At 33.9% G+C, this 18,624-nt stretch overlaps 1 non-coding gene across 1 annotated transcript; it reads right to left on the bottom strand.

The window, feature by feature from the left end:
- Nucleotides 1-328: 328 nt before the first annotated feature.
- Nucleotides 329-435, bottom strand: LOC139903188 (small nucleolar RNA R71). The gene has a single exon (XR_011778029.1). It is a non-coding gene; the product is annotated as a small nucleolar RNA R71 (small nucleolar RNA).
- Between the last annotated feature and the right edge of the window lie 18,189 nt (nucleotides 436-18,624).

Raw genomic sequence — 18,624 nt, 5'->3', positions numbered from 1 at the left:
CCAAGGTCATACAATTACTCAACCAGACATTAATGCGCCAGATTATGAAATCAAAGGACAAATCCTACACATGGTAACTAATCAATGCCAATATAGTGGTACGCCAAAAGAAGATCCAAAGGAACATCTTCGAACCTTTAATAGGATCTATACTCTATTCAAAATCAGAGAAGTTGAGGATGAACAGATCTATCTCATGTTGTTTCCCTGGACTTTAAAGGGAGAAGCTAAAGATTGGTTAGAATCATTACCCGAAGGAGCGATTAATACATGGGATGTTTTAGTTGAGAAATTTCTTAAAAGATTCTTTCCGGCATCTAAAGCCGTAAGACTTCAAGGAGAAATTGTTACGTTCGCGCAAAAGCCAAATGAAACATTATATGAGGCGTGGACAAGATTCGAAAAGTTTTTGAGAGGATGTCCTCAACACGGTTTAGACACTTATCAAATAGTACAAATATTCTACCAAGGTGTCGATGTTGATACACGAAAAGACATCGACACAGCAGCTGGTGGTTCCATTATGAAGAAAACCGCAACCGAAGCTCACAAAATCATTGATAACACAGCCTCCTACTCGTATGAGTGGCACCAGAAAAAAGATATTTTTCATTCATCTAAAGCAGCTAGAGCCGATTCTAGCCATGATTCGGAAAGTTGTTGAGAGGATGTCCTCAACATGGTTTAGACACTTATCAAACAGTACAAATATTCTACCAAGGATGCGACATTACTACACAAAAAAGACATCGATATAGTAGCTGGTGGTTCCATTATGAAGAAAACCGCAACTGAAGCTTACAAAATTATTGATAACATAACCTCCTACTCACATGAGTGGCATCAAGAAAAAGACATCGTTAGATCATCTAAAGCAGCTAGAGTCGATTCTAGCCATGTCTTTGATTCCATTTCTGCAAAGTTAGATGCTTTCAAGAGATGAATGGAAAAGATGACTAAAGATATTCATGCAATACGCATTAGTTGTGAGCAGTGTGGAGGACCACATTTGACGAAAGATTGTCTTAGTATTGAACAAACAATGAAACAAAGAGAGAATGTTTCATATATGAATCAAAGGCCTGGAAATAATTATCAAAATAATTATCAACCGCCAAGACCAAACTACAATCAAAATCAGAATTATAACCGAAATGTTCCATACAACAACCAACAAGGTCCTAGCAATCAACAAGTATCTAACAATACTTACAACCAGCAAAGACCTATTTTTCCAAATAAACCACCACAAACCGATGATAAAAAGCCAAATTTAGAAGATATTATGCCGAAGCTAGTTGAATCTCAAACGCAGTTTTTCACATCTCAGAAACAAACCAATGGACAAAATGCTCAAGCATTTAGAAATCAACAGGCTTCAATCCAAAATCTGAAACAAGAAGTGAGCAACCTAGCAAGGTTGATAGGTGAAAGAAAACCATAGAGTCTACCTAGCGATACAAATGCTAACCCCCGGAATGAAACAGCTAAAGCCATTACCACAAGAAGTGATATTACACTTAAACCACTTGAAATGCTGTAATTTCTGATGACTCTATTCTTACTACACAGAAATCACAGCCTGATCAAGAGAAGGAAACAGAACCGGTAGTTGAAAAGGTTAATGAAGATAACACAGTTAAGGTAAAGCCTTATGTTAAACCATACGAACCACCACTTCCTTACCCAAGTAAAATGAGAAAAGAAAGACTTGAAGCCGAGCAATCTAAATTCTTGGATATGTTTTAACAAATAAATGTCAATCTTTCTTTCATTGATGTGATTTTAGGAATGCCAAGATATGCTAAATTCCTGAAAGATCTAATCACAAATAGAAGAAAAATGGAAGAACTCTCAGCTGTTACTATGAATGCTAATTGTTCTGCAGTGCTATTGAATAAACTACCAGAAAAATTATCAGATCCAGGAAGTTTCACAATTACATGTTTTCTGGGTAGTCTCAATTCAATATAAGCATTAGCAGACTTAGGTGCTAGTATAAATCTAATGCCATATTCACTATACGCTAAACTAGACCTTGAAGAATTGAAACCAACACGAATAAGCATACAACTAGCAGACCGATCAGTAAAATATCCTAGAGGGATAATGGAAAATATGCTAGTTAAAGTTGGTACTTTAGTATTTCCAGTAGACTTTGTTATTCTGGACATGGAAGAAGATTCTCGAGTTCCTCTCATATTAGGAAGATGTAGTGACCTAAACTTTTCCATGTTTATATATATTAAATGAAATTGATATTTATATGATTAAGTGTTTCCAACATGTTAAGCAATCAAACTTGTTAAGACTTGATTAATTGAAATAGGTTTCATATAGACAATTGACCACCCAAGTTGACCGGTGATTCACGAACGTTAAAACTTGTAAAAACTATATGATGACATATATATGGATATATATATAGTTAACATGATATTATGATAAGTGAGTATCTCATTAGGTATGTTAACAATGAGTGATATACATAAAAATGAGTTTATTGAATTAAGAAACTCGAAACGATATATATAACGATTATCGTTATAACAACGTCTTACTAAATACATATGAATCATATTAAGATATTGTTACACTATGTTTAAATATGATAAATTATAAGTAAACATATCATTAGATGTATTAACAATGAACTACATATGTAAAAACAAGACTACTAACTTAAGGATTTCGAAACGAGTCATATATGTAACGATTATCGTTATAACGACATTTAAATGTATACATATCATATTAAGATATATTAATACATCATAATATCATGATAATGTAATAATTTAACATCTCATTAGATATTATAAACAATGGGTTAACAACATTTAACAAGATCGTTAACTTAAAGGTTTCAAAACAACACTTACATGTAACGACTAACGATGACTTAACGACTCAGTTAAATGTATATACATGTAGTGTATTATGTTGTAATAATACACCTTTGGAAGACTTCAAGACACATATCAAAGTACTTCTATTTAACAAAAATGCTTACAATTACATTCTCGTTCAATTTCATCAACAATTCTACTCGTATGCAATCGTATTCGTATTCGTACAATACCCAGCTCCTAGACGTATATACTATTGGTATATACACATAATAATTCAGCTCTTAGCAGCCCTAGATAGTCAACAAACATGTGGAACCAACAATTAGACAACTAGCATGACTTATGAGCAAGGAAACAAAAACATGATCTCCTTTTAACCCCACTCACCTTCACCACTCACAACCTACTCCATTTCACTTCCAATTTTCTTCCCAGTTCTCTCTCAAAACACACACACTCTTCCATGAACGTCTAATTTACTATTTTTCCAGTAAAAATCATCAAATATAAGCTTTGGTTATTACCTATAATCATCATAAAAACAATTACTCAAGAACACATCAAGAACACTTTCAAGTTTACAAGTTTACTTCCAAGTTTCCTAATCCATTCCAAGCAATCATCTAAGATGAAGAAACCTTTATTATTTATAGTAGGTTATCTTTCTAAATCAAGGTAATATTCATATTCAAGCTTTGATTCAATTTCTATAACTATAACTATCTTAATTCGAGTAATAATCTTACTTGAACTTGTTTTTGTGTCATGATTCTATTTCAAGAACTTCCGAGCCATCAAAGATCCTTTGAAGCTCAAGTTATTTTTTCATAATTTCCAGTAGGTTTACCTACTAAACTTGAGATAGTAATGATGTTCATAACATCATTTGATTCATATATGTATAACTATCTTATTCGAAGATTTGAACATGTAATCACTAGAACATAGTTTAGTTAATTTTAAACTTGTTCGCAAACAAAGTTAATCCTTCTAACTTGACTTTTAAAATCAACTAAACACATGTTCTATATCTATATGATATGCTAACTTAATGATTTAAAACATGAAAACATGAAAAACACCGTAAAACCGGATATACGCCGTCGTAGTAACATCGCGGGCTGTTTTGGGTTAGTTAATTAAAAACTATGATAAACTTTGATTTAAAAGTTGTTCTTCTGGAAAAATGATTTTTCTTATGAACATGAAACTATATCCAAAAATCATGGTTAAACTCAAAGTAGAAGTATGTTTTCCAAAATGGTCATCTAGACGTCGTTCTTTCGACTGAAATGACTACCTTCACAAAAATGACTTATAATCTATATTTCCAACTATAAACTTATAATTTTTCTGTTTAGATTCATAAACTTAAGTTCAATATGAAAGCATAGCAACTTGAATCACTCAAAACGGATTTAAAACGAAGAAGTTATGGGTAAAACAAGATTGGACAATTTTTCTTGTTGTAGCTACGTGAAAATTGGTAACAAATCTATATTAATCATATCCTAGCTAACTCATATTGTATTATACATATATTCTAATATATTATGTAATCTTGAGATACCATAGACATGAATACAATGTTTTGACATATCATATCGACCTATCTATATATATATTTCGGAACAACCATAGACACTCTATATGCAGTAATGTTGTAGTTAGCTATACAGGGTTGAGGTTGATTCCAAAAATATTATATATACTTTGAGTTGTGATGTAGCCAGAGGCTTGTATACACGAGGTCGTGGATTGATTCGAGATAATATATATTGCTTTATTTTTCTGTACATCTAACTGTGGACAAACTAGTTGTAGGTTACTAACGAGGACAGCTGACTTAATAAGCTTAAAACATTAAAACGTATTAAAAATGTTGTAAATATATTTTGAACATACTTTGATATATATATGTACATATTTGTTATAGGTTCGTGAATTGACCAGTGGCCAAGTCTTACTTCCCGACGAAGTAAAAATCTGTGAAAGTGAGTTATAGTTCCACTTTTAAAATCTAATATTTTGGGATGAGAATACATGCAGTTTTATAAATGTTTTACAAAATAGACACAAGTAAATGAAACTACATTCTATGGCTGGATTATTAAACCGAGTATGCCCCTTTTTAGTCTGGTAATCTAAGAATTAGGGAACAGACACCCTAATTGACGCGAATCCTAAAGATAGATCTATTGGGCCCAACGAGCCCCATCCAAAGTACCGGATGCATTAGTACTTCGAATTCATCATGTCCGAAGGTAGTCCCGGAATGATAGGGGATATTCTATATGCATCTTGTTAAGGTCGGTTACCAGTTGTTCACCATATGAATGATTTTTATCTCTTTGTATGGGATGTATATTGAAATATGAAATCTTGTGGTTTATTATTACGATTTGATAAATATATTGGTTAAACCTATAATTCACCAACATTTTTGTTGACGTTTAAAACATGTTTATTCTCAGGTGATTATTAAGAGCTTCCGCTGTTGCATGCTAAAATATGGACAAGATTTGGTGTCAGCATGCTTGTATAATATTGTTTAAAACTGCATTCGAGATTTACTTTGCTGTAACATATTAATATTGTAAACCAATATGTATTGGTAGTGTGTAAGTGTGATATTTTAGATAATCATTTCTGGATAATCTATGTGGTGACTTTTGAAATGTCCCGTTCTTATTGATTAAAAACGTTCCATATTAATTGATTTCGTTGCGAGGTTTTGACCTCTATATGAGACGTTTTTCAAAGACTGCATTCATTTTTAAAATAAACATAAACTTTATTTCATAAATAAAGGTTTAAAAAGCTTTACGTAGATTATCAAATAATGATAATCTAAAATATCCTGTTTACACACGACCATTACATAATGGTTTACAATACAAATATGATACATCGAAATCAGTTTCTTGAATGCAGTTTTTACACAATATCATACAAACATGGACTCCAAATCTTGTCCTTATTTTAGTATGCAACAACGGAAGCTCTTAATATTCACCTGAGAATAAACATGCTTTAAACGTCAACAAAAATGTTGGTGAGTTATAGGTTTAACCTATATATATCAAATCGTAACAATAGACCACAAGATTTCATATTTCAATACACATCCCATACATAGAGATAAAAATCATTCATATGGTGAACACCTGGTAACCGACATTAACAAGATGCATATATAAGAATATCCCCATCATTCCGGGACACCCTTCGGATATGATATAAATTTCGAAGTACTAAAGCATCCGGTACTTTGGATGGGGTTTGTTAGGCCCAATAGATCTCCCTTTAGGATTCGTGTCAATTAGGGTGTCTGTTCCCTAATTCTTAGATTACCAGACTTAATAAAAAGGGGCATATTCGATTTCGATAATTCAACCATAGAATGTAGTTTCACGTACTTGTGTCTATTTTGTAAATCATTTATAAAACCTGCATGTATTCTCATCCCAAAAATATTAGATTTTAAAAGTGGGACTATAACTCACTTTCACAGATTTTTACTTCGTCGGGAAGTAAGACTTGGCCACTGGTTGATTCACGAACCTATAACAATATATACATATATATCAAAGTATGTTCAAAATATATTTGCAACACTTTTAATATATTTTGATGTTTTAATTTTATTAAGTCAGCTGTCCTCATTAGTAACCTACAACTAGTTATCCACAGTTAGATATACAGAAATAAATCGATAAATATTATCTTGAATCAATCCACGACCCAGTGTATACGTATCTCAGTATTGATCACAACTCAAACTATACATATTTTGGAATCAACCTCAACCCTGTATAGCTAACTCCAACATTCACATATAGAGTGTCTATGGTTGTTCCGAAATATATATAGATGTGTCGACATGATAGGTCGAAACATTGTATACGTGTCTATGGTATCTCAAGATTACATAATATACAATACAAGTTGATTAAGTTATGGTTGGAATAGATTTGTTACCAATTTTCACGTAGCTAAAATGAGAAAAATTATCCAATCTTGTTTTACCCATAACTTCTTCATTTTAAATCCGTTTTGAGTGAATCAAATTGCTATGGTTTCATATTGAACTCTATTTTATGAATCTAAACAGAAAAAGTATAGGTTTATAGTCAGAAAAATAAGTTACAAGTCGTTTTTGTAAAGGTAGTCATTTCAGTCGAAAGAACGACGTCTAGATGACCATTTTAGAAAACATACTTCCACTTTGAGTTTAACCATAATTTTTGGATATAGTTTCATGTTCATAATAAAAATCATTTTCTCAGAATAACAACTTTTAAATCAAAGTTTATCATAGTTTTTAATTAACTAACCCAAAACAGCCCGCGGTGTTACTACGACGGCGTAAATCCGGTTTTACGGTGTTTTTCGTGTTTCCAGGTTTTAAATCATTAAGTTAGCATATAATATAGATATATAACATGTATTTAGTTAATTTTAAAAGTCAAGTTAGAAGGATTAACTTTTGTTTGCGAACAAGTTTAGAATTAACTAAACTATGTTCTAGTGATTACGAGTTTAAACCTTCGAATAAGATAGTTTTATATATATGAATCGAATGATGTTATGAACATCATTACTACCTCAATTTTAGTAGGTAAACCTACTGGAAGTGACAAGAAATGATCTAGCTTCAAAGGATCTTGGATGGCTTGAAAGTTCTTGAAGTAAGATCATGACACAAAAACAAGTTCAAGTAAGATTTTTACTCGAATTAAGATAGTTTATAGTTATAGAAATTGAATCAAAGTTTGAATATGAATATTACCTTGAATAAGAAAGATAACCTACTATATATAACAAAGGTTTCTTGATCTTAGATGATTACTTGGAATGGATTAGAAAGCTTGGAAGTAAATTAGTAAACTTGAAGGGATTTTTGAAGTGTTCTTGAAGTGTTCTTCCTATGATGATTATCGCTTGATTCTTGAAGTGATTTTTGATGAAGATGATGATTAACTACTAGAAAAATACGTTCATAATAGTGTGGGTGTGTTGAGAGAGAATTAGAAAGAGAATTGGAAGTGAAATGGAGTGAATGATGAGTGGTAATTGGTGAGTGGTGAGTGGGGTTAAAAGGATTTCTAGTTAGTTGACTAGCTCATGGTAGAAGTTAAAATTGATTAGTCATACATGACATAATCAAGAGTGGAATCCCATGCTAGTTCCTATTGGTATATACTCATAGTAAGTACGTTTTGAAGCTGTGTATAATACGGGTAAGAATACGACTAGAATTCTTGATGAAAGAAAAGAATGGAAAAGTAACTGTAACCATTTTCGTTAAGTATGAGTGTTTTGATATATGTCTTGAAGTCTTCCAAAAGTATTTTAATACATCTAAATACACTACATGTATATACATTTTAACTGAGTCGTTAAGTCATCGTTAGTCGTTACATGTAAGTGTTGTTTTGAAACCTTTAAGTTAACGATCTCAATTAATGTTGTTAACCCATTGTTTATTATATCTAATGAGATGTTAAATTATTATATTATCATGATATTATGATATATTAATATATCTTAATATGATATATATACATTTAAATGTCGTTACAACGATAATCGTTACATATATGTTTCGTTTCGAAATCCTTAAGTTAGTAGTGTTGTTTATATGTATATAACTCATTGTTAATATACTTATGGAGATACTTACTTATCATAATCTCATGTTAACCATATGTATATCCATATATATATATATCGTCATGTCGTTTTTACAAGTTTTAACGTTCGTGAATCGCCGGTCAACTTGGGTGGTCAATTGTCTATATGAAACATATTTCAATTAATCAAGTCTTAACAAGTTTGATTGCTTAACATGTTGGAAACATTTAATCATGTAAATATCAATCTCAATTAATATATATAAACATGGAAAAGTTCGGGTCACTACAGTACCTACCCGTTAAATAAATTTCGTCTCGAAATTTTAAGCTGTTGAAGGTGTTGACGAATCTTCTGGAAATAGATGTGGGTATTTCTTCTTCGTCTGATCTTCACGCTCCCAGGTGAACTCGGGTCCTCTACGAGCATTCCATCGAACCTTAACAATTGGTATCTTGTTTTGCTTAAGTCTTTTAACCTCACGATCCATTATTTCGACGGGTTCTTCGATGAATTGAAGTTTTTCGTTGATTTGGATTTCATCTAACGGAATAGTGAGATCTTCTTTAGCAAAACATTTCTTCAAATTCGAGACGTGGAAAGTGTTATGTACAGCCGCGAGTTGTTGAGGTAACTCAAGTCGGTAAGCTACTGGTCCGACACGATCAATAATCTTGAATGGTCCAATATACCTTGGATTTAATTTTCCTCGTTTACCAAATCGAACAACGCCTTTCCAAGGTGCAACTTTAAGCATGACCATCTCTCCAATTTCAAATTCTATATCTTTTCTTTTAATGTCAGCGTAGCTCTTTTGTCGACTTTGGGCGGTTTTCAACCGTTGTTGAATTTGGATGATCTTCTCGGTAGTTTCTTGTATAATCTCCGGACCCGTAATCTGTCTATCCCCCACTTCACTCCAACAAATCGGAGACCTGCACTTTCTACCATAAAGTGCTTCAAACGGCACCATCTCAATGCTTGAATGGTAGCTGTTGTTGTAGGAAAATTCTGCTAATGGTAGATGTCGATCCCAACTGTTTTCGAAATCAATAACACATGCTCGTAGCATGTCTTCAAGCGTTTGTATCGTCCTTTCGCTCTGCCCATCAGTTTGTGGATGATAGGCAGTACTCATGTCTAGACGAGTTCCTAATGCTTGCTGTAATGTCTGCCAGAATCTTGAAATAAATCTGCCATCCCTATCAGAGATAATAGAGATTGGTATTCCATGTCTGGAGACGACTTCCTTCAAATACAGTCGTGCTAACTTCTCCATCTTGTCATCTTCTCTTATTGGCAGGAAGTGTGCTGATTTGGTGAGACGATCAACTATTACCCAAATAGTATCAAAACCACTTGCAGTCCTTGGAAATTTAGTGATGAAATCCATGGTAATGTTTTCCCATTTCCATTCCGGAATTTCGGGTTGTTGAAGTAGACCTGATGGTTTCTGATGTTCAGCTTTGACCTTAGAACACGTCAAACATTCTCCTACGTATTTAGCAACATCGGCTTTCATACCCGGCCACCAAAAATGTTTCTTGAGATCCTTGTACATCTTCCCCGTTCCAGGATGTATTGAGTATCTGGTTTTATGAGCTTCTCTAAGTACCATTTCTCTCATATCTCCAAATTTTGGTACCCAAATCCTTTCAGCCCTATACCGAGTTCCGTCTTCCTGAATATTAAGATGCTGCTCCGATCCTTTGGGTATTTCATCCTTTAAATTTCCTTCTTTTAAAACTCCTTGTTGCGCCTCCTTTATTTGAGTAGTAAGGTTATTATGAATCATTATATTCATAGATTTTACTCGAATGGGTTCTCTGTCCTTCCTGCTCAAGGCATCAGCTACCACATTTGCCTTCCCCGGGTGGTAACGAATCTCAAAGTCGTAATCATTCAATAATTCAATCCACCTACGCTGCCTCATATTCAGTTGTTTCTGATTAAATATGTGTTGAAGACTTTTGTGGTCGGTATATATAATACTTTTGACCCCATATAAGTAGTGCCTCCAAGTCTTTAATGCAAAAACAACCGCGCCTAATTCCAAATCATGCGTCGTATAATTTTGTTCATGAATCTTCAATTGTCTAGACGCATAAGCAATCACCTTCGTTCGTTGCATTAATACACAACCGAGACCTTGCTTTGATGCGTCACAATAAATCACAAAATCATCATTCCCTTCAGGCAATGACAATATAGGTGCCGTAGTTAGCTTTTTCTTCAATAACTGAAACGCTTTCTCTTGTTCATCATTCCATTCAAATTTCTTCCCTTTATGCGTTAATGCAGTCAAGGGTTTTGCTATTCTGGAAAAGACTTGGATGAACCTTCTGTAGTAACCAGCTAGTCCTAAAAATTGGCGTATGTGTTTCGGAGTTTTCGGGGTTTCCCACTTTTCAACAGTTTCTATCTTTGCCGGATCCACCTTAATACCTTCTTTGTTCACTATGTGACCGAGGAATTAAACTTCTTCCAACCAAAATGCACACTTTGAAAACTTAGCGTACAATTCTTCCTTCATCAATACTTCTAACACTTTTCTCAAATGTTCACCGTGTTCTTGGTCATTCTTTGAGTAAATAAGTATGTCATCAATGAAAACAATGACAAACTTGTCAAGGTATGGTCCACACACTCGGTTCATAAGGTCCATGAACACAGCTGGTGCATTAGTTAAACCAAACGGCATGACCATAAACTCGTAATGACCGTAACGTGTTTTGAAAGCAGTCTTCGGAATATCATCTTCTTTCACCCGCATTTGATGATACCCGGAACGTAAGTCAATCTTTGAATAAACAGACGAGCCTTGTAGTTGATCAAATAAGTCGTCGATTCTCGGTAGTGTGTAGCGGTTCTTGATGGTAAGTTTGTTCAACTCTCGGTAGTCGATACACAACCTGAATGTACCATCTTTCTTCTTGACAAATAAAACAGGAGCTCCCCACGGTGATGTGCTTGGTCGAATAAAACCACGCTCTAAAAGTTCTTGTAATTGGCTTTGCAGTTCTTTCATCTCGCTGGGTGCGAGTCTGTAAGGAGCACGAGCTATTGGTGCAGCTCCTGGTACAAGATCTATTTGAAATTCAACGGATCGATGTGGGGGTAATCCCGGTAATTCTTTCGGAAATACATCGGGAAATTCTTTTGCAATGGGAACATCATTGATGCTCTTTTCTTCAGTTTGTACTTTCTCGACGTGTGCTAGAACAGCATAGCAACCTTTTCTTATTAGTTTTTGTGCCTTCAAATTACTAATAAGATGTAGCTTCGTGTTGCCCTTTTCTCCGTACACCATTAAGGGTTTTCCTTTTTCTCGTATAATGCGAATTGCATTTTTGTAACAAACAATCTCTGCTTTCACTTCTTTCAACCAGTCCATACCGATTATCACATCAAAACTCCCTAACTCTACTGGTATAAAATCAATCTTAAATGTTTCGCTAACCAGGTTAATTTCTCGATTCCGACATATATTATCTGCTGAAATTAATTTACAATTTGCTAATTCGAGTAAAAATTTACTATCCAAAGGCGTCAATGGACAACTTAATTTAGCACAAAAATATCTACTCATATAGCTTCTATCCGCACCCGAATCAAATAAAACGTAAGCAGATTTATTGTCAATAAGAAATGTACCCGTAACAAGCTCCGGGTCTTCTTGTGCCTCTGCCGCATTAATATTGAAAACTCTTCCGCGGCCTTGTCCATTCGTGTTCTCCTGGTTCGAGAAATTTCTAATAATGTGGCCTAGTTTTCCACATTTATAACAAACTACATTGGCATAACTTGCTCCGACACTACTTGCTCCGCCATTACTCGTTCCAACACCATTTGTTCCTTTCGTTCTATTAACCCCTGGTCCGTAGACCTCACACTTCGCCGCGCTATGACCATTTCTTTTACACTTGTTGCAAAATTTGGTGCAGAACCCCGAGTGATACTTTTCACACCTTTGGCATAGCTGCTTCTGATTGTTGTTGTTGTTGTGGTTATTATTGTTGATGTTGTAATTGCTGTTGTTGTTGTATTGGTGATTCTTATCACCGTTTTCCTCCCACTTTCTTTTGACTTGCTTCACATTGGCCTCTTCAGCAGTCTGTTCTTTAATTCTTTCTTCAATCTGGTTCACTAGTTTGTGAGCCATTCTACATGCCTGTTGTATGGAGGCGGGCTCGTGTGAACTTATATCTTCTTGGATTCTTTCCGGTAATCCTTTCACAAACGCGTCGATCTTCTCTTCCTCATCTTCGAATGCTCCCGGACACAATAGGCACAATTCTGTGAATCGTCTTTCGTACGTGGTAATATCAAATCCTTGGGTTCGTAACCCTCTAAGTTCTGTCTTGAGCTTATTGACCTCGGTTCTGGGACGGTACTTCTCGTTCATCAAGTGCTTGAATGCTGACCACGGTAGTGCGTACACATCGTCTTGTCCCACTTGCTCTAGATAGGTATTCCACCATGTTAACGCAGAACCTGTGAAGGTATGCGTAGCGTACTTCACTTTGTCCTCTTCAGTACACTTACTTATGGCAAACACCGATTCGACCTTCTCGGTCCACCGTTTCAATCCGATCGGTCCTTCGGTTCCATTAAATTCCAAAGGTTTGCAGGCAGTGAATTCTTTGTAGGTGCATCCTACACGATTTCTTGTACTGCTAGATCCATGGTTATTGTTGGTATGTAGTGCAGCCTGTACTGCGGCTATGTTTGAAGCAAGAAAGGCACAAAATTCCTCTTCGCTCATATTCAAGGTTTGTCGAGTAGTCGGTGCCATTTCCTTCAAATAGTCAAATGAAACAAGTTAATCATACAGAATATTAAGAGTAGTCAATAGTATCTCGTAGCATAATATGAACTCATTTATAAAAGCTTTTTCTTCATATTAGCGTTTTATAAGTTTAAATTCGGGTAGTACCTACCCGTTAAGTTCATACTTAGTAGCTAATATACAATTCAACTACTACAATTCTATATGAAAAACTGATTATAATAATATTTCGCGTTCAAACTTTTATACAATATTTTATAAACTTACAATACCACTTATTTTACATAAAGCATGAAATATAGCACACAATAACTTTGATACAAGATAGTTGAAAAGATAATTCTAGCTAGTACACAAGTCGTTCAGCAAAGGCAATAAAGAAACGTAATTCATACGTCCAGAAACAAGTCATGCATTCTGGTTTTACTAGGACTACTTCCCATCCTTGGTCTTGTGGAACATAACCGTTTTGGCCGTTGATAAGACAGCGTGTTGTAACGTCGTCAAAGGGACGAGGGTTACGTAATGTCCAACAGTCTCGTAACAATCTAAAAACCTCATTTCTTACCCAAGTTACCGACTTCGTCACTTGTGGGAACGTTTTGTTTAATAGTTGTAGCCCGATGTTCTTGTTCTCACTTTGGTGAGAAGCGAACATTACTATTCCGTAAGCATAACATGCTTCTTTATGTTGCATGTTAGCCGCTTTTTCTAAATCATGAAGTCCAATATTCGGATATATTGAGTCAAAATAATTTCTTAACCCATTGCGTAAAATAGCATTGGGGTTCCCCGCAATATATGCGTCAAAGTAAACACATCGTAACTTATGGATTTCCCAATGTGATATCCCCCATCTTTTGAACGAAAGCCTTTTATAAACCAAGGCATTCTTAGAACGTTCTTCAAATGTCTTACAAACTGATCTCGCCTTAAATAGTTGTGCCGAAGAATTCTGACCGACTCTAGACAAGATTTCATCAATCATGTCTCCGGGTAGGTCTCTTAAAATATTGGGTTGTCTATCCATTTTGTGTTTTTATACTGTAAAATAGATAAGAGTTAGATTCATAAAAAAAAATACTTATTAATACAAGCAATTTTTACATATATCATAAAGCATAAGCACACTATATTACATATATTACACCACACGAATACAACTATCTTATTCCGACTCGCTTGTTTCTTCTTCTTCGGTTTTGGTTCGTTTTGCCAAGTTTCTAGGGATATATGATGTTCCCCTAATACGAGCCGTCGTTTTCCACATTGGTTTAGAAAAACCTGGTAGTTTAGAGGTTCCCGGGTCATTGTTACAACTTAAGGACTTTGGGGGTTGACGATACATATAAAGTTCATCGGGGTTGGAATTAGATTTCTCTATTTTTATGCCCTTTCCCTTATTATTTTCTTTTGCCTTTTTAAATTCAGTTGGGGTAATTTCTATAACATCATCGGAATTCTCGTCGGAATCCGATTCATCGGAGAATTGGTAATCCTCCCAATATTTTGCTTCCTTGGCGGAAACACCATTGACCATAATTAACCTTGGTCGGTTGGTTGAGGATTTTCTTTTACTTAACCGTTTTATTATTTCCCCCACCGGTTCTATTTCTTCATCTGGTTCCGATTCTTCTTCGGGTTCCGATTCTTCTTCCGGTTCCGACTCTTCTTCCGGTTCCTCTTCGGGAACTTGTGAATCAGTCCACGAATCATTCCAATTTACATTTGACTCTTCATTATTATTAGGTGAGTCAATGGGACTTGTTCTAGAGGTAGACATCTATCACATAATATCAAACGCGTTAAGAGATTAATATATCACATAATATTCACATGTTAAAAATATATAGTTTCCAACAAAATTTGTTAAGCAATCATTTTTCAAGTAAACACGGTCGAAGTCCAGACTCACTAATGCATCCTAACAAACTAGATAAGACACACTAATGCAAAATTCTGGTTCTCTAAGACCAACGCTCGGATACCAACTGAAATGTCCCGTTCTTGTTGATTAAAAACGTTCCATATTAATTGATTTTGTTGCGAGGTTTTGACCTCTATATGAGACGTTTTTCAAAGACTGCATTCATTTTTAAAACAAACCATAACCTTTATTTCAAAAATAAAGGTTTAAAAAGCTTTACGTAGATTATCAAATAATGATAATCTAAAATATCCTGTTTACACACGACCATTACATAATGGTTTACAATACAAATATGATACATCGAAATCTGTTTCTTGAATGCAGTTTTTACACAATATCATACAAACATGGACTCCAAATCTTGTCCTTATTTTAGTATGCAACAGCGGAAGCTCTTAATATTCACCTGAGAATAAACATGCTTTAAACGTCAACAAAAATGTTGGTGAGTTATAGGTTTAACCTATATATATCAAATCGTAACAATAGACCACAAGATTTCATATTTCAATACACATCCCATACATAGAGATAAAAATCATTCATATGGTGAACACCTGGTAACCGACATTAACAATATGCATATATAAGAATATCCCCATCATTCCGGGACACCCTTCGGATATGATATAAATTTCGAAGTACTAAAGCATCCGGTACTTTGGATGGGGTTTGTTAGGCCCAATAGATATATCTTTAGGATTCGCGTCAATTAGGGTGTCTGTTCCCTAATTCTTAGATTACCAGACTTAATAAAAAGGGGCATATTCGATTTCGATAATTCAACCATAGAATGTAGTTTCACGTACTTGTGTCTATTTTGTAAATCATTTATAAAACCTGCATGTATTCTCATCCCAAAAATATTAGATTTTAAAAGTGGGACTATAACTCACTTTCACAGATTTTTACTTCGTCGGGAAGTAAGACTTGGCCACTGGTTGATTCACGAACCTATAACAATATATACATATATATCAAAGTATGTTCAAAATATATTTACAACACTTTTAATATATTTTGATGTTTTAAGTTTATTAAGTCAGCTGTCCTCGTTAGTAACCTACAACTAGTTGTCCACAGTTAGATATACAGAAATAAATTGATAAATATTATCTTGAATCAATCCACGACCCAGTGTATACGTATCTCAGTATTGATCACAACTCAAACTATACATATTTTGGAATCAACCTCAACCCTGTATAGCTAACTCCAACATTCACATATAGAGTGTCTATGGTTGTTCCGAAATATATATAGATGTGTCGACATGATAGGTCGAAACATTGTATACGTGTCTATGGTATCTCAAGATTACATAATATACAATACAAGTTGATTAAGTTATGGTTGGAATAGATTTGTTACCAATTTTCACGTAGCTAAAATGAGAAAAATTATCCAATCTTGTTTTACCCATAACTTCTTCATTTTAAATCCGTTTTGAGTGAATCAAATTGCTATGGTTTCATATTGAACTCTATTTTATGAATCTAAACAGAAAAAGTATAGGTTTATAGTCATAAAAATAAGTTACAAGTCGTTTTTGTAAAGGTAGTCATTTCAGTCGAAAGAACGACGTCTAGATGACCATTTTAGAAAACATACTTCCACTTTGAGTTTTACCATAATTTTTGGATATAGTTTCATGTTCATAATAAAAATCATTTTCTCAGAATAACAACTTTTAAATCAAAGTTTATCATAGTTTTTAATTAACTAACCCAAAACAGCCCGCGGTGTTACTACGACGGCGTAAATCCGGTTTTACGGTGTTTTTCGTGTTTTCAGGTTTTAAATCATTAAGTTAGTATATAATATAGATATATAACATGTGTTTAGTTAATTTTAAAAGTCAAGTTAGAAGGATTAACTTTTGTTTGCGAACAAGTTTAGAATTAACTAAACTATGTTCTAGTGATTACGAGTTTAAACCTTCGAATAAGATAGTTTTATATATATGAATCGAATGATGTTATGAACATCATTACTACCTCAAGTTTAGTAGGTAAACCTACTGGAAGTGACAAGAAATGATCTAGCTTCAAAGGATCTTGGATGGCTTGAAAGTTCTTGAAGTAAGATCATGACACAAAAACAAGTTCAAGTAAGATTTTTACTCGAATTAAGATAGTTTATAGTTATAGAAATTGAATCAAAGTTTGAATATGAATATTACCTTGAATAAGAAAGATAACCTACTATATATAACAAAGGTTTCTTGATCTTAGATGATTACTTGGAATGGATTAGAAAGCTTGGAAGTAAATTAGTAAACTTGAAGGGATTTTTGAAGTGTTCTTGAAGTGTTCTTCCTATGATGATTATCGCTTGATTCTTGAAGTGATTTTTGATGAAGATGATGATTAACTACTGAAAAAATACGTTCATAATAGTGTGGGTGTGTTGAGAGAGAATTAGAAAGAGAATTGGAAGTGAAATGGAGTGAATGATGAGTGGTAATTGGTGAGTGGTGAGTGGGGTTAAAAGGAGTTCTAGTTAGTTGACTAGCTCATGGTAGAAGTTAAAATTGATTAGTCATACATGACATAATCAAGAGTGGAATCCCATGCTAGTTCCTATTGGTATATACCCATAGTAAGTACGTTTTGAAGCTGTGTATAATACGGGTAAGAATACGACTAGAATTCTTGATGAAAGAAAAGAATGGAAAAGTAACTGTAACCATTTTCGTTAAGTATGAGTGTTTTGATATATGTCTTGAAGTCTTCCAAAAGTATTTTAATACATCTAAATACACTACATGTATATACATTTTAACTGAGTCGTTAAGTCATCGTTAGTCGTTACATGTAAGTGTTGTTTTGAAACCTTTAAGTTAACGATCTCAATTAATGTTGTTAAACCATTGTTTATTATATCTAATGAGATGTTAAATTATTATATTATCATGATATTATGATATATTAATATATCTTAATATGATATATATACATTTAAATGTCATTACAACGATAATCGTTACATATATGTCTCGTTTCGAAATCCTTAAGTTAGTAGTCTTGTTTATATGTATATAACTCATTGTTAATATACTTATGGAGATACTTACTTATCATAATCTCATGTTAACCATATGTATATCCATATATATATCGTCATGTCGTTTTTACAAGTTTTAACGTTCGTGAATCGCCGGTCAACTTGGGTGGTCAATTGTCTATATGAAACATATTTCAATTAATCAAGTCTTAACAAGTTTGATTGCTTAACATGTTGGAAACATTTAATCATGTAAATATCAATCTCAGTTAATATATATAAACATGGAAAAGTTCGGGTCACTACAACTTTTTAACCTTGTCGATAAAATAAAGGTTATGGTTTGTTTTAATAACGAATGCAGTCTTTGAAAAACGTCTCACATAGAGGTCAAAACCTCGCAACGAAAT

The sequence above is a fragment of the Rutidosis leptorrhynchoides genome, chromosome 3 (assembly GCF_046630445.1).
Source record: "Rutidosis leptorrhynchoides isolate AG116_Rl617_1_P2 chromosome 3, CSIRO_AGI_Rlap_v1, whole genome shotgun sequence".
Taxonomy (NCBI): domain Eukaryota; kingdom Viridiplantae; phylum Streptophyta; class Magnoliopsida; order Asterales; family Asteraceae; genus Rutidosis; species Rutidosis leptorrhynchoides.
Note: the sequence above shows the minus strand (reverse complement) of the source record. Positions and strands in the feature narration are given on the sequence as shown.